The sequence below is a fragment of the Cyanistes caeruleus genome, chromosome 1, assembly GCF_971803275.1.
Source record: "Cyanistes caeruleus chromosome 1, bCyaCae1.hap1.1, whole genome shotgun sequence".
Lineage (NCBI taxonomy): Eukaryota > Metazoa > Chordata > Aves > Passeriformes > Paridae > Cyanistes > Cyanistes caeruleus.
The window spans coordinates 87,917,993-87,944,815 of record NC_141701.1 but is presented as its reverse complement, the minus strand read 5'-3'; the positions used below and the strand labels follow the sequence as shown (position 1 = coordinate 87,944,815).

Genomic DNA, 26,823 nt, shown 5'->3' with positions numbered 1-26,823 from the left:
GCCAGGCCGCGCTGACCCGCGACTAGAGTGATTTTAATAAGCTTTTTTTTCCTTCTTCTTCCTTAAGCCAAAAGCCCACCGGGGCGGACAGCCGGGCAAGCCGGACCGTGGCGCTGGTGTCCTCACGCCGGCAGCGGGCTGCAGCCCCATGCTGCCGCTCCGCTCTTCAGAAGAGATCGCGCAGGGGGGAGCGGTGGTTAGCTTTGCTCATCCGATTTATTACTTTAATATTTTATTTTATTCCGTCCTCCCGAGCGGGCCGGGCCGGGCCGGGCCGGGCCCGCGCAGGTGGGCGGTGTTGAAGCGCCACCTACCGGGCGGTGGCGGCGGCGGCAGCGGCCCCTCAGCGGGGCGGCGGGGCCGAGGTGGGGCTGCGGGCGCCTGCCCGTGCACACGGACACGGCGCGAAACAAGTAAATACATCGCCCCTTCATTTCAGCAGAAAGACCCCCCCCGAGCCCTTCTGCCCGGCCGCGGGGCCCGGCAAAGGTCGGTGGCGCCGCCGCGTTCGGGGCTGGGCGGCGGCACACGGACATCGTGGTTCCTGGCTTTAATTGCTTCCATTCGGCCTCAGCCAGGGGTGGGCGCGACACGGACGTAAGCGAATGTGTCCTGACCACAGGAAGGAACAGTGTTAAACATTTCAATTATACGGGGAGTGAAACAAAGTAAAAGCAGAACAATGAAGAGCAAATATAAAGAAAGGGAAGCTAATGAATGGAAGATGAACGTAAGAGTTTAATGCAACCAGGCTGAATCTGTTTTGGAGCATGAAAGGAAGGAACACAGTGCCATTGTCCTGGAAAGAAGTGAGCGCTGCCCAGCTCCCAGCCTGTCGTACATGGCAGGGCTGCCCTGGCCCTGAGCGGGTTGATTCCACTGGAGAGATGCTTTTAACCCAGATCCACTTTAGGGATCTGAGAACCAGCTATCTAGCCTTGAAATCCATAGAAATGCCAGGTATGCAGCTGTTCATTCTGATTGTTTAATCTCCATTGTCAAAGTGTAGCTCAGGATATACTCTAAGCTACCCTTGCCTCTTGCCACAGACCTACCTTTACAATGAGTCATATTTGAGAAGGGCCATCCAGTTGCCAGGACACCATTTTTAGCACATAACACACTTGGTTATTCTTGTACCCCAAATGTGGGCACTTCTTGAGGGTCAAGTTACCCCTGCTACTCCCTATGGTCAGAGTGAAAAAGAGGCTGTGTTAATGATATATTGATATAATTTTAATGTACTAACAATGTCAATACGCTAGTACTGTGCAATGTGCTAATATGATTGTGGTACATAATAATATGATGCTAATGCCAAAATTTGCCTTCTGCTCTTCCATGGGGAAAACGACTCTCTTCCACTGGCCTGCTGACTACAGAGGGAGCCCAGGGTGACCTCCTGGCTGGTTTAACTGCTCATCAATGAATCACAATGCTGCACGGAACAAGTAACTTTCCTTAAAGGACCCCCTCTAAAATCTTTTCAGGTTTCAGGTAAACTCTTTCCTATTCCAAGCCTCTTTGGTTTTCCCACAGTAAGTGTGAGGCATTACAACATATGTGCATGAGCAGAAGAGATGGAGGTCAGGTTAAGGATCCTTTGCGTATGTCCCAAATGCTGTCTCAGCTTGTGTGACAGCTGGTGCTGTGATGAAGTTTTCATTATAGCCCCTGAACTTTAGCCAGGTTTTCAGGCCTGTTGATGACTCTTCAGAAAATGCAAAAGAATCAAAGCGTTTTCAGCAGAAAGCATTTACGTGTCATGAGGTACATATTCTAACCAGAAACTTGCAGTTCCTGGCAGACTGTGACTGGTTTAGTTAAGCTTCCATAAATCAAAGCACAATGCACAGACTATGAACTTCAAAAACATCAGAATCCCACAGACAGGTATGTCAGTGCCTGGCAGCTTTGGCTAAAATTTGCAAAAAGGGATCAAAGAGTTTCTATTCGACATTTAGGACTTAATGTAAATCATAGTCATCCTAGTGGGGGTTTCGCAATTGCCTTTACTAGGAGGCAAAGTCATCCTTCTGTGGGGAGGCAGAAAGCAGGAAGAGTCATCCTTAATATGAAAGGGTGTCCTAATATATTCTGCAGTCACTTGAACAAGTAGTTGTTTTGTGTCTTTTTATGTTTTTTAAAGCAGCTAACTAGCTGATATCACCAAGTAGGTATACAAGCAAGTCAATAATGCAAGCAATATGTTATTTCATAGTCGTTTTTTAATCATCTTAATATGCTTTTGTGTAATGCATTTTCATAGCAAATGCACTACAGCTTTGAGAAAATGTTGCTAGTAAACAGTGAGATGGTAAAAAACTTGTTTAAAGTTATATCATACTTTTCCAGATTTCACTGTGATGTTTAGATCACAGTTTAGATGTTAAAATTAATTAGATTTAGATGTTTAAAATGAATATTTTCCACCGAATAGTAGGACCTTTTCCAAATGCCACTTCAGGGACAAGTGTTAGGCTGTTTATGCAATGGATGGATCAAAGCTTAAAGTCGCAAGTCTTCAAGTTTTGAATATTGTCTGATACTAGACCTAGGCCAGGATCAAAATGACCTTCCCCCAATTCTAAAAAACTTTCATTTTAAAAGCTGACTGTTGCCAAACTTCGTAAAATTTTTAATCCAGAAACAGATGTAGTTCTGATTCTTTCAACATTATCACTCTAATGCAGTGTATCTGGATATGGGAGGAATATTTAAGCACTGGAGACAAAATGAATCAACTTTTTTGTGTCTCCCATCTTGTAGTTTCATCCATCATAAATACCTGCATTGTGTCACACTCTGTGTAAAACTTCATTAAAATAAGCATTTGATCATGGAAACCAGAGTGAATGTGGATAACCAGATTTTTTTTTCTGTTTCTACTGGAAGTCTTAATCTAGCAAAATTAATTTACTTCCACAGAAGGCCAATGTTTGCTCTTCTGCTCTACATCTTCTAACCGTATTTATAGTCCATTTCAGAAGTGAAACTAATTGACACAGCCCTTGACTTTTCCATTCCATCATCAAAATGAATCTATTTGGAATTATGGCCTTTTTAGGAACATTTCTTCTTACTCAATGTTAAGCCAGTTAAAACAGCTGTCAGTTGAGCAGAGCTTGGAATATGTTCCTCAGAGGTTTACCCGCTTCACTTTCTACTGTCCTAGTACCCACCAATTTTTCCCACAAGCCACCCAGTGGAAGACTGTTTTGCTACCATTCCTCTGTTCCAGGAGTACTTGAGAAGGTTGCAGAGGCCAGGCCAGTTATCCTGATGGCTAATGGAGAAAGAACCCTGTGCATTTCAGGGGAGTCTTAATGGGAGTGTATCTGAAATGTACAGTGCATTGCGTCAGTAGTGCTGGGTCAAAGCTTTTGGGCCCAGATGTTCTCTTGCATGTAAATACAGAAGTGCTTGCAAAAAAGGGAACAAACTTTCTTCCTGGAGCTGATCACGTACATAAGCAGTAATTCCAATCACTCCTGTGGTGTCAATACCACCCTCTGTGGTATCAAAGCCTTCCTTCTGGAGAAGATCAGACTCTGTTCTTCACTGAGGATAGTTTTCCACAGTATTCAGGTACACATACAGCTGGTAAGGCAGAGGGCTTGGCATCACTTCACTGCAGGCATCCCAGCTCTAACAAGAGGCCCTTCTAAACTCCACTAGAAGCAAATTGGTTTGCATTTTCCTTGGTATGTACTCTGTACTATAACGCCACAACCTCAAGCAATGAAAGTGTAGCATTAATGGAAGCTCTGCAGTGGCTGTGTGAAGGGTAATGAAGTATCAGCAGTAAGAAGCAGGAGACATGCATGAAAATATTCATCTCTGGTCTCATCTATTAACATCCAGTAGGATTGATGCATGAACATAGTAGATGAAGGACATAAGCAGGCAAGAGACTAGTAAATATCTCATTAATAGCTGATAAAGCTGTGACATCTTCTTTTGGAAGATGGTTGAACAGAAGGTACTTGGAAATACTTCCCAGCATTATGAATGCAAGTAACAGCAGGTAAACTGTAGCAAACTGTACAAATGTTGGTGGTTAAGCTTGCTTCAAGTCCAGAAAAGTTAAAGACCAGGGAGTGTTATGTGCTGGAAAGTATGTCTGTGGCCTTTGTGATTTTCTCTCAAATGGACTATTGACTCTTGACCATTAAATAATGTCTGTCTTCAGCCTACCTCATATTCTGAAACTAATAATGGGATCTGAGGCTACAATACCAAGGAGAAATAACAGATTTGCAAATCCATTTTACCATCCACCTCACACATTTTAATGATGGGGAATAAATACAAGGGGTGCAGTGAAGGTGAACACATTTTTAATGCTTTTTACTAAAGTGCCACCTCCATTCATTCACGTGAATGAAATTTAGCAACAAAACATGTGTGAGTATGTGTCTCTGTTTCCATGTATTTAAATAAGGTAAACTTCAAGAAGGACACACGGAGTGGGCTTTCCAAGATGATGAAATAATTCAGTATGGTATCAAGACAAAAAAACTCGAGTGATTATTACAAATAGAGATTCCAACCTTTTTTTTTTTACATTTTAAAATTTTTTTTAGAAGCAATTTTGCCTATACATATGATGTATTCTTAATGGAATGATGTGATGTGCATATTTTACAGAAAAATCGGGATATAGCAAAGTCCTGCTTTGAATGTTATTCATTTAAAAGTTTCTAGAGTTATTTATAGGGATCTGTAGGTATTTTGAATGCAATGCAGTTTTTCAGAGTAAATGAAAGGTACCTCTTAAATGATACTGGCAACTAAAATCACCCATTTGTAAGGCAGTCTCCACATGACATCTCTATGTGAATGACCAATAATTATCAAAATGCAAAATATCTGCCAAATACTCAATAACTTAGCAAATTTTCGTACAGAAATGAAAGCCTATTTTTGGAAAAAAAAATTAAAAACAGTCTACAAAATGTGGAGCAACTTTGGAGTTTCTTCTTTAGTGTAGAAGTAGTAGCAATGGGAGAAACAATCTGAAGAAAAAACAGATGTACAGATAGAATGTAAATTCAGGACATAGTGATGAAAGCATCTCTTCGTGTTTTATATAGTTCTAATGAAAGACAATTGCTAATAAGAAGTGACTGGTTAAATTGTGTCAATGACCAATCCTATTCTGCATGTTCTGCTGAAGCCAGGCACCCTCTGAGGACAGCTGGAGCTCAGCCAGAATGCCATGACCGTGGTCAAGGTCATAGGTCCTCATGTTCCAAGCAATACAGTCTTGTTCCTAATCTTTACAAACTCTTTTTTTCCATGGGGAAACAGACTGGAATATACTCAGTTAGACACCGTTAGTATTTTTAATCCTTATCTCCTTTTGATATAAAAATAAAGCTACCAGTTATTTTTTGTTTCATTATTAAGCCCTTGGTTTTTACAAGGATTTCAGAACTTGGCCTAGATTAGAAACAAAAATAGTAAGAGCTCCTTTTCACAAGAAATAAGATTTAAAGGTATTAGGGGGCATATGCCCTCCTTTTTAGCAATCAGCACGGGAAGTTCTTTTATTCTGACCCTGAAAAAATCAACTACAGTAGATCAAAATATGTTTTTATGTTTGGTTTTGTTTTTTTTTTTTGTAAATGCTCTCTGTAGTAATATTCCACTAACACACATACACATGAGTCCTTTCACAGCTTTTTTCTGGCTTAAATTTGACTTGCTATGAATAGTTGGTAGGCAGCCCAGTGAGGGAGATTGGACTGAATGTTGAGACAGGTGTATTTTTGGCTCAGCTAGTGCCTCAGTATGTAATTGTGGTCTCTGCATTTTCCATCTACCCTAGTTTTTCTGTTCTACTTAAACAAAAGCTTTGAGTTTTAAGGCATGACATCTCACTATGTATTTGTAGGTAACAATGCCCAAAACAAGGGTTTGTAATTGAATTCTCATGCTCCATTAACATTGAAATAACAGCAGCCTTTCAATGGTTGCCTCTTCAGAGGAGTTGGGCAGTTTTGACATCATGCTTTTATATAAAACTGGGCTTTGTTCGGAGCTGTAGCAGTCAGGAACAAACTATTATGTGTGGGCATGTGAATGCAGTAACAAATGGAAATGGCTGCATCCAGGACTCTGGAAATCATTATGTTCTTGCCATCACGGGCTCCCACATTGCACAGTTCTTTCCAGAACCAAAGCCTCAGCTTGAAGGATGATTAGACTCTCCAGATTTTGCAAAAACCAAAACCTGGCTATTTTTTTGGAGGCTCCTGGTGGCTGTGATTCTACATCCTGAACCAGTGCCACTGCTGAATGTTCAGTGGCCTCATCAGTCTCCAACACTGATGCTGGCCAGTTCCCTTTCATTCCTTGGTGCTGGCAGCAATGTTCTGATACAAGACTAAATCTGTGTCCTCAGTGTGAGTATTTTTTGGAAAAGGACGAAGTGCCAGACAATATCAGACTAGGCCCATGGCTCAAGTACTGTAGCACCTGTTCTCTGGCTCTCTGGCATGAAAGTAGCTCTCATCTTGATCTCTAAGTTAGAAGAATTAAATGTTCACACCCAGATTTGTGTGGTTTAATCTGCCTTTCAGGAGAAAAGGTGAAATAGTTTTGCATAGTTTTATTACTGTTCAGAGAAATTTCCTTTTCACATTCCATGTCTTCTGGGCCTCATTGCCTAGGCATGTTTCAATCCAAGGTGCATTTTTTATCTTGCAGTTCAACAAGGGCCTTTCTTCTCCTTGCACTGTGAGATGTTAACTCCTCCCAGCCTTTCTTATGAATATACAGTACATTCCCTAATCTAATTTTAAAGGGGAAAATTTATTTCCTCATTAGATGTTTGAATTACCTAAGGCCCGTTTATCATGGTCCTCTTTCTTAAATATTCTTTAATCCTGCAATATCCTTTTGAAGTATATGACCATATACCACAGCTGAGATCAGCCATTGCTAGTGATTTATGTAACGATATTCCATTATTTCCTGTATTACTGTCCATTCCATCTCTAATTTACCCTGCTTGGGTTTGCCAAGCAAAAATGACAATATTGATCATTGCTTTTCTGGCAATTGTCTGCATCTGTTTTCTGTCTCATACAGTTATTATTAAAGGCAGCAAACGAAGCCTAATGAGTTTCAGAAAGCCCAGTTTGGAACTCATAGTACTTTTTTTGTGCAGACACGAAGAGTCGGGTTTATCCACAGACTCCATTTAGATGCACAAGACTAGATCATTTGCAAAAATTTCCATTCAGACAAGTTAGACAAGTGACCTATGGAAACACTTTTCATGATCAAATTCCCTGAATCCAAACCACATAACACTTTTGCTATGCCATCCCCATTGGTATCCCTTAGAAAATACATATTTTTTTTGTGAGTTCAACCAGTCATAGCAAATAAGTTCTCTTTCCTTCTCTTCCTGCACTCCCATCTTACAATGTAGCTTATTCATACGTAAGTAAAGTAATCCCAGCTAGAATTGCTGCTGGTGTCTGCTCATTCATTCCTAGATTTTTACGACTTTAATTGCCATTTTCTTACCTTACCTGGACACGAGGAAAGTTGTGCAGATTGCCTCCAGTTGATGAAATGCAGCAAAACCATGAAAGACCAACAGAAAGACTAGTTTACCACTAGGCTGGAAGAGAAAAGACAGCAACCTTACTTTTGTATTGAAAGAATGTATATGCCTATAGTCCATCAAAATGGACTATTTAACCTGCTCTTGAACTTCCCAAAAATGTTTTCACACCAAGCATCCATATATGAAGGATTCTGCTTGTTCATATTTCTGAGCTTAAGTTTTGGTCTTCTGGGACAACTGTGAACAAGCCTAAGAGCCTGGCATTTTCTCCCTCTTCCTACATCCAGATAAAAAGAAAATGGAACTCCAGTCTTGCCCTGGAGACTCTTAGCTGTTCTGCATGCATGGAAAAGTGATTTCCAAAAAACAAGCTGATAGAAATAAGCTATTTTGTCCAACATGCACAAGAGTTTTGTGCACAGGCAGCTGTGTGGTATGAGTGCATGCCTGTCTACAGAAACAGGAGCTTGAGAATTATAGACCTAGTTGGTAAAAAGAAAGAGTTAAACAAGAAAAGCTTTTCAGACCTCACAGTTTTTTTCATAATTATAATGTAGTTGGCTTCTCTGGAGAAACAGAACTATTTGCCTCTTTCTCCTCAATGGTTAAAACTTCATTTCTTGGGAAAGACTAATAAAATGAACAATAGAACCCTGGCGCCTGCAGAGCTTGGGTCCAGTTCGTACAAAGAGAAAACAAAAAACAACCCCAGAAAAGGCTGTCTTCTTAAATTTTGCCACAACAACCTCATGCCTAGAACCGCAGGAGGAGGTCCACACACAGCTTGGCCATTAATTACAATTTTTACATCCTTTTGGTTGTATTTTTTGATGACAAGAGCAACTACAGAGAATCAGAACAGAGTTTGGAATCATTCTGAGTAACTTCTTGCTTTCCCTGCCTCGTCTCAGGGGGTGGCAGCCCCTGGACTTATTTCTGCAATTTCCTGAACATTTTCCATGAAGTGCTGACTTGCAGTCTGCAGTCTGTATCACTTAGAGCGATATTCAGCATCACAAAGGATCAGATCCTGTAGCAGAACCCAACCAATCTGGACTTACAACTTGTCAGCAGTAATCCACTGTGAGCAAGGTGACAGAGTACCAAAGATCAGCATGGCTGGATGGTTGGCACATGTGTCCCACATTTTTGGGGGCACATGTATGACTGTGTGTTACATTAATATGCTCTGACTTAGTCTTACGGTAAAGAACCATCAGCCTCCTTCAATAAATTCATTGTGGTTGAGTGCTCACTGATTATCTGTGGGAGTGCAAATACAGCTGTTTGTTAGACATGAGACATTCATTTAGCTCTCTGAATTGTCAAATACATTTTTAGCTAACTTGTAGCAGGAGAATCTTTACCTTCAGTATGTGGGATGAACCTCATTTGAACCTATTTTCCACCTATTCTTGCTTGCTCTGGGTAATGGGTAGTGATGTGTGTGAGCCAGAAAGAGCTGCTTGACTTTCATAAACATAATGAGTTTCCAAGAGTGGCAATTAAAAAAAGAAATATGCATAAATTAATTTCTAATTTCTTACTGGTAAATGCAATGCATTTTGTGTTGATTAACAAAGACACAATGCCCATGAAATCCTACAAAACCAGTTTTTCCCCTATCATGTTTCAGAATATAAATTTGTTCTAATACTTAGTGCTAGAAACAGCTCAAAAATGAGACATGACAGTCCTAGAAATCATAAAGCACCAAATGCGAATTTCTCCAAAAGGATTTGATCTCAGTTTCCTATTCAGCATTTTTTCTTACTGATTTATTTGGAGCATATAAAAACATTAATTTATTTCTGCATTTCATATGGAGAGTGGTGAGTAGCTGGATTTTGAACCAACTTGTCATTGCTGAAAATGTTAGGGCCATTTCTTCAACACTCATTGAAATTTTTGGTTAAACAATGACAGATATATATAGCAAACAAGCAGTCTTAGAGAAGGACACCTTATGTCAATGAAACAGTGCATAACATCACCTTCCCATGAGGACAGAAATTATCACTTTTAAAGAAATCACTCAGATTTTTCAGGTTTAAATCAAAGATGTGTGAGAAGCCATATCTTTCCTTTTCCACCTAAAGGCCACAGGATATAGGAACATACTCCAGCCTCACAAGTGGGGAAAGATTCAGATCAGATAGAGGGAGGCCAGGAAGAAGCAATGAGAATTATGAAGGAGCATCCCAGGGCACATGGGATGTAAGGAAACAATGATAGTCTGCCAGTGGTGATCAAAAGCAAGTGCTAAAGAAAACTAAACAGGGGAAAAATAGTAAGAGTCTGGCTACATAGAAAGGAGTGAAAAACATCTTTTCACATCCACTGAAGATAAAGGAAAAATTTATTTCAAGTAGGAGTGACTTAGGTTTAGATTTCAGGTAAAAAAATTCTAGTGATACAAGTAATAAAACACTAGAATACATTGCCAAGAGAAGCTGTTGATTTTCATATGTCACTCAAGTTTTTAAAAAATGCATTGAGAAGATGCTTTCATGTATGGATAGTTATTCCCATCAGAAAGGTGGAAGGAGAGATGTTTTGACAAACAGGATCCTACATTGAAGCCTATTTTCCATGCTTCTGTTATAGTTATTTTTTCTATGGTCTGGGATTAAACTAACGTCTAATAGCTTTAGACCTGAAGATGTTGGAAGCAAAAAAGAAAAATCTTACTTTTTTCACATGTTCCTGCTTTCTTTTAATTTTTTCCATTCTGTTTTTTTCTTCTGGATCCATTGAAAAGGGAATGTTTTTTGTCTCACTGCTAGACTAACTGTAATCTTTCTTCCACGTCTGTGCAAAGCTACTCTCTTTTTCTTGTGTGTTTCCAGAGTAGATCCCAGCAAAGTTATGCTAGATCACCCAGTTTTCAAGGGCAGAAATAATCCTGTTCCTGTAGAAAATATCAAGATTTGTTCCCAGCTTCTGATCCTCAAGTTAGCAGAAGCAGTTTTTATTATATGCAGCTTTGGTCACCATGAACTTGGCAGTGAAAGAGGATTCTCAGTCACTGAACTTCTGTGAGTGTTTTTTAAGAACCAGGCCTATACAAAAGCTTGAAGTTACTTGCTGGTCTTCCAAAAGACCCCAGAAGTTTTGTTACACATTTCAGTAGCAGCAGTAGGACTACTTCATTGTACTGGGAAAATGTTATTTACCCTCCTTTATTTATTTTTTTTTTTTTTTTACTTTGCATGACAGTTCTCATAGAGTACAAAATAATGCCAGCAGGATTTAAAATTGAATTCAGAATTATTTTAATTACCTTAAATGTTTTACTTTTTTTTTCAAACTAAATGCATAAATAGGATCTGCTCAAACATGCCTAGCAGGAGGCATTTAAATGCCTCATGCAGATAGGCTGTTCCCTGCCTCCTTGTTTGGTTTGCTTTTCCCTTTCTTGTTTAAAAAAACCCAGTAGTGAATGAATGAAACATAATTATGCAAATATGCTAAATCCAGTTGACAGGCAGGATGCAGGCAATGCTAAAGCAAAACTGGTGAGCTGAGGGCAACGTCTACATTTCATTATTTATTAGGGGCCAGATATGAAAAGGCATTTGAGCATCCAGAGAGACAGCCAGTCAGTAATATTTACAAAAACACCTCAGCGAATGAGGTGCATTATTTCTGTACAGTTTTACTAGTGGCAATGTGGGAAAATTAGTGGGGGAAATTAGTAAGCAGTGGCCCTCCAAATTAATCTACTTTATGAGTCAGCAATCTTACGTTTTTCTCTGAATGCAAATCCCAAGTGCAAAACAAGTGTCATGCATACATCTACATTTTTTTTAAATTACTCTATGCTATATGTAAGAAAAGAACATTTTGTGCAGTATATAGAAACTCTGCTAGTGACAGTTTTACCAGTTCCTATTGAAATGCTGTAGGAAATTATAGATCATGAGCTATAATTTCAGTGGTAAACCCAAAAGTTATTTCCAAGTCTCTGCAAAGGTGTGTCATAAATCTGGTCAAAGAGAACATGACAAAGAACTTACCTAGTTTTTCTCCTGTAAGGAACTGAAGAAAAACTGGAAGAAAAAAAAAAAAGCAAGCGACGGCACTATTGCTTCTATGTGCAATTTATGAAAGACATTGCTTCTGCCACAGCTACTTATGGATGCTGACCTTTGTAAAGGAATAAGGATTCAAACCTTCTTATGTTGAGGCAGATTGGCTGTTAGAAGCAATTGAATTAAGTGGGGGATTCCAAACAAATTAAACTCTAAAGTTTGCTAGAAAACTCACACAACAAATTTGTGTTGGGTCCAATCTATTGAACAGTCACATTACTGATTTGGACAATGAATTATGGATTACACATAAAACTGGCAGATGGTATCTTTCTTGGAGGGATTCCAAGCATTTGGGAGGACAAGATTAGTACTCACAGCAATCCTAAAAATGTTACTGAAATACTCCAAAACTCAACAATATTAAATTCTTAGGAATCCTATGCCTGGGAAGAAAGTAAACCAATAGAAAATGTTAAATGCCCAAACTGAAAAATAACTAGCAGCAATAATGAATTAAAATGTTAATTAAAATCTTAATATGCTTGAGCATTATATTGAGTAAAAAGACCAGTGTCATTCTGGAGTGTGCTAGGGCATGCCATAAGTTAGAGATGGATGTCTGTGTTCTGTCCCATGCAGCAGTAACAGGACTTCAGCTAAAATATGTGGTCAGGTTTTGAGCATGGCATTTTAAGAAAAGATGCAGACTAGCTAGAGTGTAGGCCAAGAGCATAAACACTGCTGAGATATTTAAAAATGTGACAGAAGGTTGAAAGAAATGGGTTTGTTTAGTTTTGAAGAGTGAGGAGCAATTCAGTAATCATCTAATATGTAAAAAGATTCTATAATGAGCACAGTCGTCAGTTACTCTCCATGTTCACCCAATGTAAAAAAGAAATCACAGCCTTAATATTTCAGAAGGGAGAAAAATGTTAGATTAGATTAAATTAGACATTAAACAAAAAAAACTTTCCATCTGCAAAGGCTTTTAAGGATTGAAAGAAGCTGCTTAGGGAGCTTCTTTACTTCATAATTGAAGACCTCTGTGAACAGATTAGACAAAAATCAAATGGTCTGAGAATATTTGACAATCTCTCAAAGCAGGGAGAGCTGACTTTTAAAGATGATTTTCATTCCTGCATTTCTATGATGCTACTGCTAAAGCTCTTAAAAAAGAATAGTCTTAAATTACCCAAAATCTATATTTACTTTTTTAAGTCACATTTATAGAAAAGATTCAATGCAGTCAGAAATTCATATTGGTCATGTCAATTGCAGATAGTCCCTTTGGGATTTACATTCCAATGTGGAAGGCTTCATTAAGACAAACAAACAAACAAACAAAATCTGGATAAACTCTTTTTACTTGTCTTAGAAAATGCAGGGAGAGTTTATATCCCTTTGAAATAAAAGGCATGATTTGTATTTGTTACAAGATGGAATACTGTATTCAGGATTAATATTTGTTATGCTTCTTCCTGGAGAAGTACACTTGGGTTATCAGCACGTTTGCAAAAAATTTAAGACAAATTTAGTAGGACTGGCTACCTATTGATCATGATAAAACATGCTGTGTACATGGATTGTGTGTTTATTTTAATTATGATACACAGGTGTAATGCTATAATTTTTTGGGTTTTTTTGAATGTAGAATTTTCACACTTATTTCTAAAGGTACTGTGTATATCCTTGTCACTGAAGTGTTATATCCTCTTAAACTCATGCATTAAAATAGCATTTTTAGCTAATAAAATTATTAAACTTGTGCTCTTTGTGATTGCCAGTGCCAAAAATCCTGCTACAGAAGTAGAAGTAGCCTTATCTGAACCTTAAATCATGACAGACAGATTACAAAGATTAAGATGTCTGTAATCTACATTCAAGTAATATTATTTGAAAACAGTAGGACTTGCAGAAGGAAACTTTTCCCAGGTGCCAATGTGCTTTAACTAGGCGTTAGTAAGTAACATTGTAAATATTACAATTACATGCATTTCAAAGGGAGTCAAATAGCCTTTCCCTTTGACCCTCTGCCAAGTTTAATTCTTCCTAAAATTACAGAGTGGCTGTTCTTCCAGCATTGAAGTGATCTGCCACATAGATACCAATATGCAGTTAGTAACAGCAGCACCATGCAGATCCCTGGCAAAAAAATACAGCAGCCTGCTCAGAATTAGGTTTTATGTTAATGACTTTCTAAGATCAAGGGCTGCCTCTTCCTCCTGTCTCACTGTCTTTCCCTTCTCATACATGCTGCTTCCAGATCACTTTTACAATAATGATGTTCTCATTGTGAGCATGTGCTTGAGACCTTACTTAAACCTTATAGGCTAATGATTGGCTTTACCCCTCCGAACATGAAGGTGTCAGTAGGTATTAATAATACTGTGAAAGAGATAACAGTATTTCCATAAATTGACCTTCTTGATGATGACTTCACCCCATTTTCTTCAGTTCGGTTTAATGACTTGAAGAGTGTTCGGTGATGAAACCATTCCCAAGCATAAATTATTCACTACAGGAAAAAAGTAGTGGTTCCATTTTGCAATTTTCCATCAGTGGCTGAACCTCTGTAGGTGAATTGTCTGCAGAGGCAGAACAATTCTTCTGACCCTCATAAACTTATTCACACCCTTTTTTAAAACAAGATAGCAATAAAAGAATTGAATAAGGAGAAAATGTATTTTCTTTAAATTAATGTTGACCCATCCATTTGTGCTCTTAAAAATGTGTGTATGTGTATAAATGCATATACATACAGCATGTAGAAGAAAACAACATCTTTAAAATATGTTTACTCTAGTTTATTAACAAGGAACTTCATTTAAAAGATACAAATAGGAAAGATCAAGGAGCTGGACTAGAACCAACATGACCATAAATATTTTAAATGTTTGCCATTGCATACCAGACACAAATAAACAGAGAAGGAGATTATAGCTAGTATTTCTAAAGATAAAATTATTTACCATCTGCTTAATATTTTCATATTCAGTACTAGTTTTTTAGCTACATTTCTGAAATTATGATTTCCCTATTATCTCTCTATTGCTTATTATATCACACTGCCACATTCATCTGGAATTCAATGAAGAGGAAAAATCTCTGCCTTTTTGCAGCGAGATTTTTTCCAGGTGGGATGTACAGTATCTGCTGTCCTTCCCTGGTGTTTTTCCTGATCTGTTTCCTTGACATCTTGCATCTGCAGGAGGTGGTGGGGTGGAGGCAGCCTGCTGCTGGACTGCAGTGTCTGCTACTGTCTGAGAGAAATCTGTTCAGAGATGAGTAGTAAATTCTCAGCCAGATCATAAGAATGGGCACCATACAGGGAAGCCTGTTTAGAGTTCCAGAATGCCTGCTTCCTGATTTATATATATATATATCTTTTAATACATATCACAGCCCTAACAGACTGAAAGTATGAACTTTTAGGGTACAAGGTCTGTTTAAGCTTATACACTGTCATGAATGGAAACTACTCCTGAATTTATGCTGTGCATAAAGTCAGAGAGCAGAGATTTTGTCCCATCAGCACAATTTGGTCATACAATAATAGGCCTGTAAAGGATGGAAATTCTGCAGAGATTTTTGTAAATTAGTTTCCCACTTAGGCACATTAAAACACCAAAATGTTTCCTTTCCTTTTATGATGTATCCATTCAAAGATATCCCTTTCCCTGATGCTATTGGGATGATCATTTTTAAGCCACTAGTCAGAAGGTAGGATATGAGGAAATAAAAGGAAAGCTGTTCTATATATGCATCATAATCTTCTGATATTCAAGGGAACATAATCTTATATTAGGAACTACCTGGCTGTTCCAAGTGGTCCCAAATTATGAATATCTAAATCAAACCTGGTAGACCATCATATTTTAGCCATTCGATGCATTTTCTCTTGCCTTTTACCCTTATTACTGTGCAACCATACAGAAGTTGTAATTCCTGGAAAGTCCCAGAATGGTAAATGCAGTTCAGATCTGGGCACTTGCTGGTTTCTCCGCTTTGAAAGGTAATTGAATGGGAACAAGTACAAGTGCAATTGAATATGTAGGCTAGAGGCACTAAGTTGCAGCCTCAAAGAGGTCATGCAGAAATGAATTTTTAAAAAGGACTATAAAATTGCATCTAAGATAGATGGGGTGCAAAAGCAATATTTAAATGAAATTGTTATGGATATAAGTCACTTGCCAGGCATTCTAACTATTTCCAACATAAAATATGTTTTTGCTTCATATATAAAACATTGTTATTATTCACATCCTGTGTCATGTTAACATATTAAAACTTAAATGTTTAATGCATATATTAAAATTTTGTGTCATCATTAACACCGCTGATGAATACCCTTTAACAAAAATAATGGAAAAGATATGTCAAGGCAGATAATTTTTACAATTAGAATAAAAATATGTAACTTAAAGTGTGATAAGATAGAACCGCTTAATTCAAAGTTTCACAATCCCCTCTCCTTGCTCGTGGGAATCTAACTGCCATTTGTTTTCCTATTAAATGACATTTCAAATACTTTATTATAAACATAAATCACATCTCCTTTTGAGAAGGCAAATGACAAACTAAATTTGAGGTCTGACTTGCATTTCTATGCTCTACCCAGGACTAAATAGATGAGCAGTTGCTATATAGATTGTATTTGATGGATAAACAAAGAGAGGCAGTAGGTTATGGAAAACATGTCACTTGGAACTGACATCTGCCCTCATAATTCGTGAGTGTCTTACCCTGCCGTGTCACCTCCGCAGACATCAGTTCTCCATCCTGGTTCACAACATCCAGGGGAAGAAATTTACTATTTTTTTAAGTCAAGCTGCCTCCTGTAAAATGCATACCTTGCCCTAATGGGGGATGTTCTCTTCCATGTGGTCAGGTAGCCAGGGAGAAATGCCCTCAGTACCGGGGATGAGGTGTGCAGAGCAACACGCAGTTGCAGGGGAGCAGGAGAGTGCTGGCAGGGAGATGGGATCCGAGGAAGCGTGCTCAGACTGTCCTTTGTGGGGATGCCGTAGTATGGGTGAGACTATTCCAGCCAGCAAGGTGTCACCAGCATGGTCCCAGCTTCATGGTCACTGGGTGTGTTTAAATGGAACCTTCCAGAGAAATTTTTTTCCATCAGCAATGATTTCCTTCCCTGACATGCAGGAGGTGTTGGTGCTAGCAATCTATCAACACTTCTCCCATAGACCCACACAGAGCAAGTGCATGCATGGGTGCCACCGAGGCAAAACCTCTGTTTGATCAGCAGGGTGATATATCTGAGCTAGATATTTTTATACAGAGACATGATTAGGTTTGTCTGTACCAAATCTAGAGATACCCCTGGACCCCACTGAATTCACTTGAATTAATGAAACAAGGGTTCACTCATTAAGGTTCTAAAAGTGGAGAAAGGAATTCAATTATCTTAATAAAATTGCTGAAAACTACAAGGTGCAACATACTGAAGTGGCAATCCCTAACATTTACATCACATCATTTCTATCTCTTACAGTTTATTACCATTTTTATAAAGATAAGGTGTTTGGGTATGGTTTTTTTTTTCCCTAAAAACACCTTCATACAATCAAGTAGTTAAAAAATTATCTCAACTTTCATTTAAATATGGTGCACTTATTGATCATAGAGCTGTAATGAAAAATTTAAGGATTTGACTCCTCAGGGTCCACAATCAAAAAGAAAAGCAAATAAAACTTTAAGTTTTGGGGTTTTTTTTCCCTTTGGTAAGCTTATGGGGTTGTAATTGACCAGTATTCAGTGAACCAGCTCAAGATTTCTGAAATCTGGACATTGGCAATATTAATGCTTTTATTAATGCTCTGCAAGAGCATTTTGTCAGCACATATTTGGACTGACTCCCATAATTCATTCATGAGCTACACATTCAACCCAAATATATACTGGAAAAATTCCTTTACCATGTCTTTCACTTTTATTTGGGTGATATGTTCTTATAATGTGTAATGAGGAAACACAAGCTGCTCTCATACTGTAGTATGCTTTTTATTTTCACCTGTTACTGTGGGTGAGAAAATTAGTTTAGCCTGATTATTAGCCAAATTAATTGTAATGGGGAAGAGAGTGTCCCACTAGAACACCAAGAATAAACTTAATTTCACACTCTTTCTTTGTGATACAAATCAGTAAATGAGTTTAGATATTTGCTTTCTGCCTAGTATTTCTCTGTCTTCCACTAGCACAAAATTATTTAAGAATAGTTTAATGATATTTTTTTCAAATAGACAGATTAACCACATTTAATTTCAGAAAAAGAGCGAGAGGGATTTGTAGAGCTTTAAAAGTTCCTGTGCATAACTGTCACTTTTAAAAACCTATCTCTCAATATATTTTAATTTTTCCTCTGTCACTTGAAGACTTTTTTAATTTCAATCTTTCTTAGAAAATTAAAGTAATTGAGTTTTTTTGGTTAGTCTTTCTTTAGCGTTTTTGGGTTGTTTTGTTTTGGTTTTGTATTTGTTTGTTTTAGGAGCATAAGAAATATTAAATTTGTCCTTTTTTAGTTTGGCTTAAAAATAGTTCTTTTTAACTCAGCTAATGTGATGCTGATATTCATGATACCTTAAAAAAAAATCTACAGAAACAACTGATTGTGAAATATGTAGGTTTTTCTTCATATTTTCTGGAATTACTTGACTTAGTCAATTTGAATTAAAAAATAAAACAAAAAACCGGCATTTTTCTAATGATCTGAGTCTGAAAGAAATTTTGAAGGAAGGTTGTTTCTGAAAGAATTCCGTGACATAGAAAATGATCCACCAATAGGCAAGAAAAGAGGAATATTCAGTTCTAATAACTAATGATAAAAATGCCATGAAATTTTTAAAACACCCTAATATGTAGCAGAACACATCAGATTCAGGTGAATCTGATAAATACAAGGAATAAGAATTATAAGAGTTGTAATTTTATTAACAGTTTAACATGGCATTTTCTGACACTAAAATCATTAAAGGAAAATAAAAGAGGGCTACTTTATATAAAAAACTTGTATATCTTTAATTATCCATTTTTAATCAGTTAAGCATAAATCAGTAGTCATAAAAAAGAAAGTTTTCAGAAAATATATCCTTAGCCTTTGAAATACAAGGATTACGACTACAACAAATTCTCTGAAATTAAGTTAAATTGAAACTGTCTTTTACCCTGTACTATGTCTAAAAAGGCTACTCTGAAATATAATGTAAATGTCAAAAAAGGGGAAAAATAATACCTGAGAAGTTATGGAAGACCTAATAGTGTTCCTATAAAAATAAATGCAGAAAATTTGACTATAGCTTCCATCTAAGTAATATATATTTTGGAAATAAAAACTTTCATTAAAATGAATTTAAAAAGCAAACCAAAATTAATAAAAACAAAAAAAAAGACAAACCCAAAACGATGACAGAGCTTATAATCGTGGTATCATCATTGTGAGATGGGGGGGAACTTATCAGGAAAAAAGTTAACTGTTACACAATTTCCCATACTCATGCCTATTTAGGAAAAAAATAACCCTGTAATTTGAAATATTATAGGTGTACATCACGGATTAGTGAATAAAAAATGCATATAAGGTGTAGTGCAATTCCAACTTCATAATGTTTTGTCCTGAGATGTTAATAGGGTAGCTTTAAAAAGAGATTGGGCAACATTAGCCTATAAATATTTTCCTGGACCATTTATATAGTAAAGCAAATAAAATTCTAAAAGGCTTTTCAAAGGATCATAAGGGAAGTATAATCACCATATTTTAGCATATTATTATATATATATAATTATTCTATATTTTATATTCTATATTCTATATTCTATATTCTATATTCTATATTCTATATTCTATATTCTATATTCTATATTATATATTATATATTATATATTATATATTATCTATATATTAATTTATTATATAATTATATATTCCCTTATATGCACTCCCTTATAGATTATCTTGGAAGATCCCAGTGTACATGATAATACAAATCAAAACAGCTGCTCTTTTATCCATTGCACTACAAACAGAGACCTACTGCAGTCAGTGCTGACTACCAGAGTTGTCAGATTAACACACTGGGGCAATTGAGCAAGGGAGGTAATTTCCTCTTCTCAGTGTGCAACTTGAGAGTGTGTCACAAATCACTGCTCTGTATCTGTTTTTTGCTGTTGTGTCTAAAACCTGCCTTCTGCATTCCTCAGTATATATCTTCATGGAACCAGATACACATAAATCATCACTTTACAAATCTCAGCTTTTTAAATACAGCCTTGCATACCTGGCCTGATGACAGCAGCCTTGAGCACCTGGCAGCTCCCACTGCTGCCAGCAGCAGCAGCTGAATTATCAACACAGCTTTGGAGTCAGCTCAGGTACCAGCACAAGCACAACACAGGCAATTTGGGCAGGCAGGGGACCATGCTCTGGTAATGACACTATGAGCACAAACTGTCCTGGATTATCTGAAATAAGACTTAAGCACTCTTACTTTCTAAAGCAGGACAGTTGCACACAGACAGGACACTGGAAATTATCTGTGCCCCTTCAAATCTCGTGAAACATGCCTAGGAATTGCTCAGGGTGGTATTGGCTGGTGGTGTTAGCAAGTCCAAAGCAATAGAAGAGCCCAAACTAACAATTCAGTACTACAGAGGGTCAGGGTCCAATCCTAAGGAATATTCTCTGACAGGTGTCAGTAGAGGAGCACAAGTCTTGCTGCAGAAACCACATTTACTTTCCAATCAATAAAGTACTGGAGACAAATCTTTTCTTCAGCAGCCATGGGAAAGTAAAAACAGAGAAAAACATTCAGATAAGATGAAAAACTGTGTTTCAGTGTTTAATGGTAATAGACACTCAGAGTATCATGAATATTTTTTCCAGATACAGTATATTTCACTCACACTTCAGACAGCCCAGTGTTTCTGTGGCCAATCTCAAACCAAACTTCACAGTTTAGTCTCAGAAAAAATGAGTGTTTAATTAAAAGCTGCCACTTAGAAGACAAATTTCAGTTTATTTGTATAGGAATATTTAGTCAGTTAATGTGCTGGAAATTAGCATTTACAGATGGAATGGTAACACATAGTTCTAAATGCCATCAAAACAGAAAGTAAAGGAGGGAAACTTAGCAGTGTTTCTGATGAAATTAAAAACATGATGTGTAGTGATTTCAACTAGCCACCAGGTACCAAGGCCAACAGGTTGAGTTGCTCTAAATACACATAAACAGGAATGGAGGAAAAAGTCTTTTCACACTCCTGAAGCTTTCTTTACCAATATTCTCACTCAGGCTTGGTGTGAAAGGCTGAGGTCAAATATTCCATTTCAGAGTTCAGGTTTTCTCCCTTTCCCAAAGAGCAGCCACTGTCTGTTATTTCCTGCAGGGCATGTGTCAAGCCCATCTCAGTGGGGCTGGCTCTCCTCTCTGGAAGGCTTTCCCAGGGAAAGGTAGGCTGACCACCCTCATGATGGTGGCTGCCACTTCTACCGCTTGCAGTGAGGAAATTCAGCTTGACTCAGGGAAGGGGACCCCCTCCTGATTTCCACAGACAGGGAATGCAGTAGTAAGCAAAAAATGAATGGGAGAAGCAGAAGGCATTCTGAAGTGCCAAGGGGAAAGTACTTTGAGAGTGGTTGAAGAGAGTTGAAGGGATGGGTCTGAAGGGACTTTGAGAAAAGAGTGCATGAACATAAAACATGGGGGAAGGGTGTCAGAAAACAGACAGCACCATGTAAATGTAAGCTAAAAGAGAGTGTGGGGTCTCTAGGCAGAATACAGGATGCAATCTGTACATAAAAATTATTGAAGTGCTCTAAAAATAATTGCACTTCAAAACCTCTGATGAACATGAGGTGCTAATGTAAATGAATTGCTAAATGTACATATATATGTATGCAATCAAATAAAATATAATTATCATTGCAATATCAGTAGGTAATACATATACACTATATAATACCATATATTATATATAGTATATATAATATATTTAATATATATGTATATATTAAATATATATTTATGTTATATGTTATATAATATATGTTATGTTATATGTTATATGTTATATGTTATATGTTACATGATATATGATATATGATATATAATATATAATATATAATATATAATATATAATTAATATATAATATATAATATATAATATATAATATATAATATATAATATATAATATATAATATATAATATATAATAGTTTTTAGGGTTTCAGCAGCACAGGGTGTTTCAGCACAGTAGAGCTGTACACACTTCCTCCATTGCACACTGAACAAGCACAATCTTCACTCTTTTAAAAAGAGTCAGAACACAAAAACAATTTTTAAAAAATGGAGCAACAGTGAGATTAAGTATGTCTGTCTCTAAAACAAATGGAAATTGAAGGCTGTCCTGAGGACCTTGCAGATCAATAAGGAAAGAAGACATCACTAGCTTAAAAAAGTTACCCAGTCTGGGGACAGGCAGTTGTTTCACCCTCCAATGCAACTGGATATGGTATTAGCAGCTTTTTGACATGCAGGAGTGTGAGTTGTCCAGACATCTCAAAATGTAAAATGCAATGCAATACAGTGTTGCAGCCATTTTCCTTGGGTCCATAAGCCAGTTGTCTACCTGTGTACAGGTATATAACCACATACAACATAAAAACACATATAATAGCTAGCTTAATGCCTGCTCACTTTAAATACACACATATTTAAAAGGCATTTATTGAGGGAATGACTGCCTCTGAATCTCCTTTTGCATTTTAATAAAATCAGCCTTTCTGAAGAAGACAGTTATGTAGAGCCTCTCTGTATCTCAAAAATCTCACCCATCTTACTCCAATTAAAAACTGGAATACAACTTGCTTTTAGATTGCTCTGACTAGGAAGACCTGAAGAAGGTTCCCCCACCCAACATCATTTCAATTCATCTTTTCTTTGCTGGAAGTGCGTCTTTGTAACTCACGGTGCTGGGTGAAGTGCCGTGCTGTGACATGAGACGTCGGGTTCTGTCAGTCACATCAACTGATGTGATGTGACGGAGCCTAATGTGATGGGACCAATGCCCTGCTGAATGTCTACTGTGTCACTGCGGTATTCTGGTTTCTCTGAGAAGAAATGCAGTGAAGGAAGCTGGGCTTCCCATAGCTGATGAAGCTAAATGATTTTGTAAATGAAAATGCAATAAGGTGTTTGCTGCATATGCAGGCACAAGTAGAATATTTGGTATGTTTTTTTTTTTCTATTTGTTTCCAATGGCAAACCAGTGATATCCATTCTTGAATTTTGCATAAATTTTCTGTCCATTCTATAAAACTCTGACAAGGGTCTATCTGAGGGCAGGACTTGGAGTGCTGCCTCTTGGAGTGCTGCTCTGCTTGGGACAAATGCTGTTTCTGGAAGATTCATCCACTACTCCCTGGTGGGTACCACAGTGCAAATTTGAAGGTCTCCTCTTGCAGCCCCTTCTTGCTCAGAGCCAACAGCAACTGCTTTTACTAGCAGCTTTTTCACACCAATCCTACCCTAAGCCCCTGATCCTCAGCAACAAAACATCTTGAGGCAGTTTGTCCTAGTGGCAGTTCCTCTCAGAATGCAAACTAATCTCTGAAAAAGCACCATAAAGTTTACTCAGATCTTAAAAATGTTTTTAGAATACTTCCAAGGAAATAAACCCAGTAATCACCCATTAAGACATCACACTTAGCAGAAATGTTGATTTTTAAGGATATGGCTTTCCCTACTCTTTTGGCAGTGACAGCCCTCAGATCTCTGTATCTCGTTCCTATTAGCAGTCCTTCCACATGAGACAGCCACAGGAGCTGGTGAAGCCCATAAAAGAAAAGTCTTGTCCTCATCATCTGCCCGTAATACAGCTCCCTGTGAAATTGGATGGGTAATGAGAGTAAATTATCTTTTTCTCAAGTCAGCCCCAGGTGAGAGTTCTAGCAAGAATTTTTTATATCTTTTGGCTAAGTGCTCCACTCTGTGAAATGTTAACCATTCCAACATTATATTATCACTAGTTTTACCATAGTGATCTTAAACAATTGTCCTGGCACTAAGCAGCTATTTCATTTTAAGAGAAAGCAAATTTTGCAAAAATCTTTCAAGATGGCTTTACTTTTTCTCAATCACAGAGAAATTGCAGATTAGCTTTTTACTCCTAGTCCCCCAGTTTCTGTACATATTGGTTATGGTAGAAATGCACCCCTGTTTATTATTCTCATTATGGAGTAGTCCAGTAAATAGTATGCAGCATGTTGCAGGAGCAGGGAAAGCCCTTTGGGTTACATATAAATAGACATGGATGAAACATCTTATGTCAGAATTCACAGAAATGTGCAAGAATGATGGTACATATCTTCTGGCACAATTTCTTAGGAATGTGTCAGCCATGTTGCTATTATACAAAAGCTTATTTGAAAAAAACCTCTAACAAATAAACCCCAACTCAATCCAAGCTATCAATTTTTATGTAGCTAAACAATCAATTTATGCTCCTACTCCATTTAAGAGTCTCCTGAGTATTGCATGTTCCATCACTGAAACTTCTTTGTTTTTATTTTACATTGGAAATTACTGGCTTAGACAAAGGTGGACCAAGAATGTCAAAAGGGAAAAATAAGCAAAAAAGCCTGCATTTAAGAAAAGAATAATTGGGATTATTTGTTGCTAGTACAAAATGTGTTATCTTGGTAGAAAACAGAAAAAGAGCTGGGTGGAGGAGCACAGGGAGACAGAGAGCAAACCTAATAACTGGAGCTTAAAAGGGACTTGGAAAATATTAATTTCAGTGAGTAGAATTCACAAAGACAAGGTCCACATACAAAAACAGAGGAAGTTGTGTGTTCAACAGTTCCAACACTGAGATGCATGGCAGAGGGGCTATCAAAATGAACTCATACCAAATGCTGCTGCATGGAGCACATGAACAACACCTTCCTCCACTGCCATACAAAGCTGCCTACCCACAGCATTGAGTAAAGCAGGTTTTTTAAAACTCTTTCTTTAAGCCAAGATATAGTTTCTTGTGCTTAGAACTATAAATCAGTCTCTTGAATGTAGATGACTGTCTCATTCCTCATGATGAGGTGGCAGAAATATCATTCCTCCTAGGAAATAAGTTCAAACAGTTTCAAACTGGGTGCATGGCTCAGGTTTCCTAGTCATGTGCAAGAACTCCAACCTACTAATCATCTCCTGTTTTCCAAAAGGCAGGCTTTCCTTTTTGACTGCACCACACCCCTTGCCCCTCAGGCCTTCACACCATGTGTCTGACTGACAGTGACTGTGCACTGGGGCAATGACAGTGCTGCTGGGTGCACTCTTACCTCCCCAGGCCCATCACATCTGAGGTTCAGATGTAGGAATGGTAAGGCTGCAAAGCCCTATAGGGCTTTGGATCTGCAGTGCTCTGTCCAAATAAGATAAGGGCAACCCTCTATGCATGTGGTAACATCACTTCAAGGTTATAAATAAGCTTTGTGGTGTAAACAGAGGTTCCTGGATAGGCTCTCTTACCCTTAATAGTTAGGCAATGTAATTGTTATTTATTTCTTAATTGTTCCCTTTGATTTAATTGCCTATATGCTCCCTAGGGTGCATTTTAATTACCAAATTACTACTTTGGATCCTGGTTAAGTACTTCCACATAAAAGTGAGTCTTGAAATTCAGGAAAAGGTGAGTTCCTCATTGCTGGACAACAACTGGCAGTGGCCCATAGTTTAAAATTGAGGATTTACAAGGTACAGGTGGAATTCTCTCACTCATGGCATAAGTGGAGACAGTTGGTGGGAAGGAGGTTATGAGGGTGGCATCTACCTATTTTCTCCTTACCCATTAATGTGCACAGATGGGTGTGGTGGCCATGTTCCAGCACATGGGACAATTGTGGTGCACTGTGTCCCACCTGCATTTCCACAATGGCTACTGGAGAGATGAAAGCTTGCAGGCAGGAATTTCCAGGAATAGGCTGTTGTCTGCCAGCACTGCTCCTCTGAGATTTGGGACTGGTAGGTGCTGACAGCACAGTCTGTACTCTAGTGCTCTGGCACTGGATGGGGAGAGTGCAATCCTGTATGAAGAATGTCATCAGAGCATCATCAGTCTGACTCCAGAGAAGAAAGAAATATTTTCTTTTGGACATGGTCTCTGAAAGGGTGCAATGAAATCACCTCCATCTGTGATGGCTGAAAAAGCCTTGGGAGTTGTCCAAGAGGAGGGTCACTGGAGGGAATGGCTGTGCCTTGGCAATGAGATGACTTGTGTGATCAAACGGGCATCTTCCCCCAGTATTTATGTCTCATGATTATTGGAAAGGAACAAGGTAGAGAAAGACACAGCAGTTAATGGATTAGGATGCTACTTAATTTTCATTTTGTGTGTCTTCAGATGGAAAATGAGACCTTTTAACCTTCTAGCTAGCTCCCTGCTATAATCTCCGTTGTGGATTCTGTAAAAATTTGGCTGTTTAGACACTTAAGGATGCTTCTTCACCCTTTCTACAAGTGGCTGTTAAATGGTGCTGTTATGTCTATATCTAATATTTAGGCACTTGGATTCTGCTTGTGCAGAGACAGCAGCAGCAACAATGGGACAGGCAGTACTGCAGAAAACAGTAAAGATGCTTCTGTCAGGGTATCTTGGCTAGTCTTTGTTCAGAGCACGATAGCAATTATAAACAAAGACTTAGGGGTAAGTATGAAAATTAAAGGGTCAGTTGCATTTGCAAGGGAAAAGAGGATTCTGTAGCTTGATTAGTCTTAAGTCCATCTCAGATAAAATTGTTTTTTCTTTCTCTAATTATTTCTAAGACACTTGACTCTTCATTACATACAGCATAACAAACTCAGGTCTTGCCATTATATTCATTAATTCTGCATAGTTTTTCCCTGCCTCTTTCTGTTTTCTACTTCTCCCTTAGTTTCAATCTTGAAGAAATATCACGTAATAATAGAATAAAACTTTATTTCATCTTTCTGTGTGCATATAGATCCCAAATGCTTGGAGGAGCATCAGAAAATATTATTTTGTCTGGAACTTTTAACAGGCACAAGAAAAAGTGACAGCAATTGAAGTGTGGACATTGTACATAAAACAATTACATCTCATGCCTTTTCCTTTTGGGTAAAAGAATTGCCATTATAAAAGTAGTTTCCATGGGGTGAGATTTTCAAAGCACCAAGC

At 37.9% G+C, this 26,823-nt stretch overlaps 1 long non-coding RNA gene across 1 annotated transcript; it reads left to right on the top strand.

The window, feature by feature from the left end:
* The first annotated feature begins 305 nt into the window (after positions 1 to 305).
* Positions 306 to 4,946, top strand: LOC147655711 (uncharacterized). Its single transcript, XR_015290334.1, has 2 exons — positions 306 to 960; positions 1,383 to 4,946. It is a non-coding gene; the product is annotated as an uncharacterized LOC147655711 (long non-coding RNA).
* The last annotated feature ends 21,877 nt before the right edge of the window (positions 4,947 to 26,823 follow it).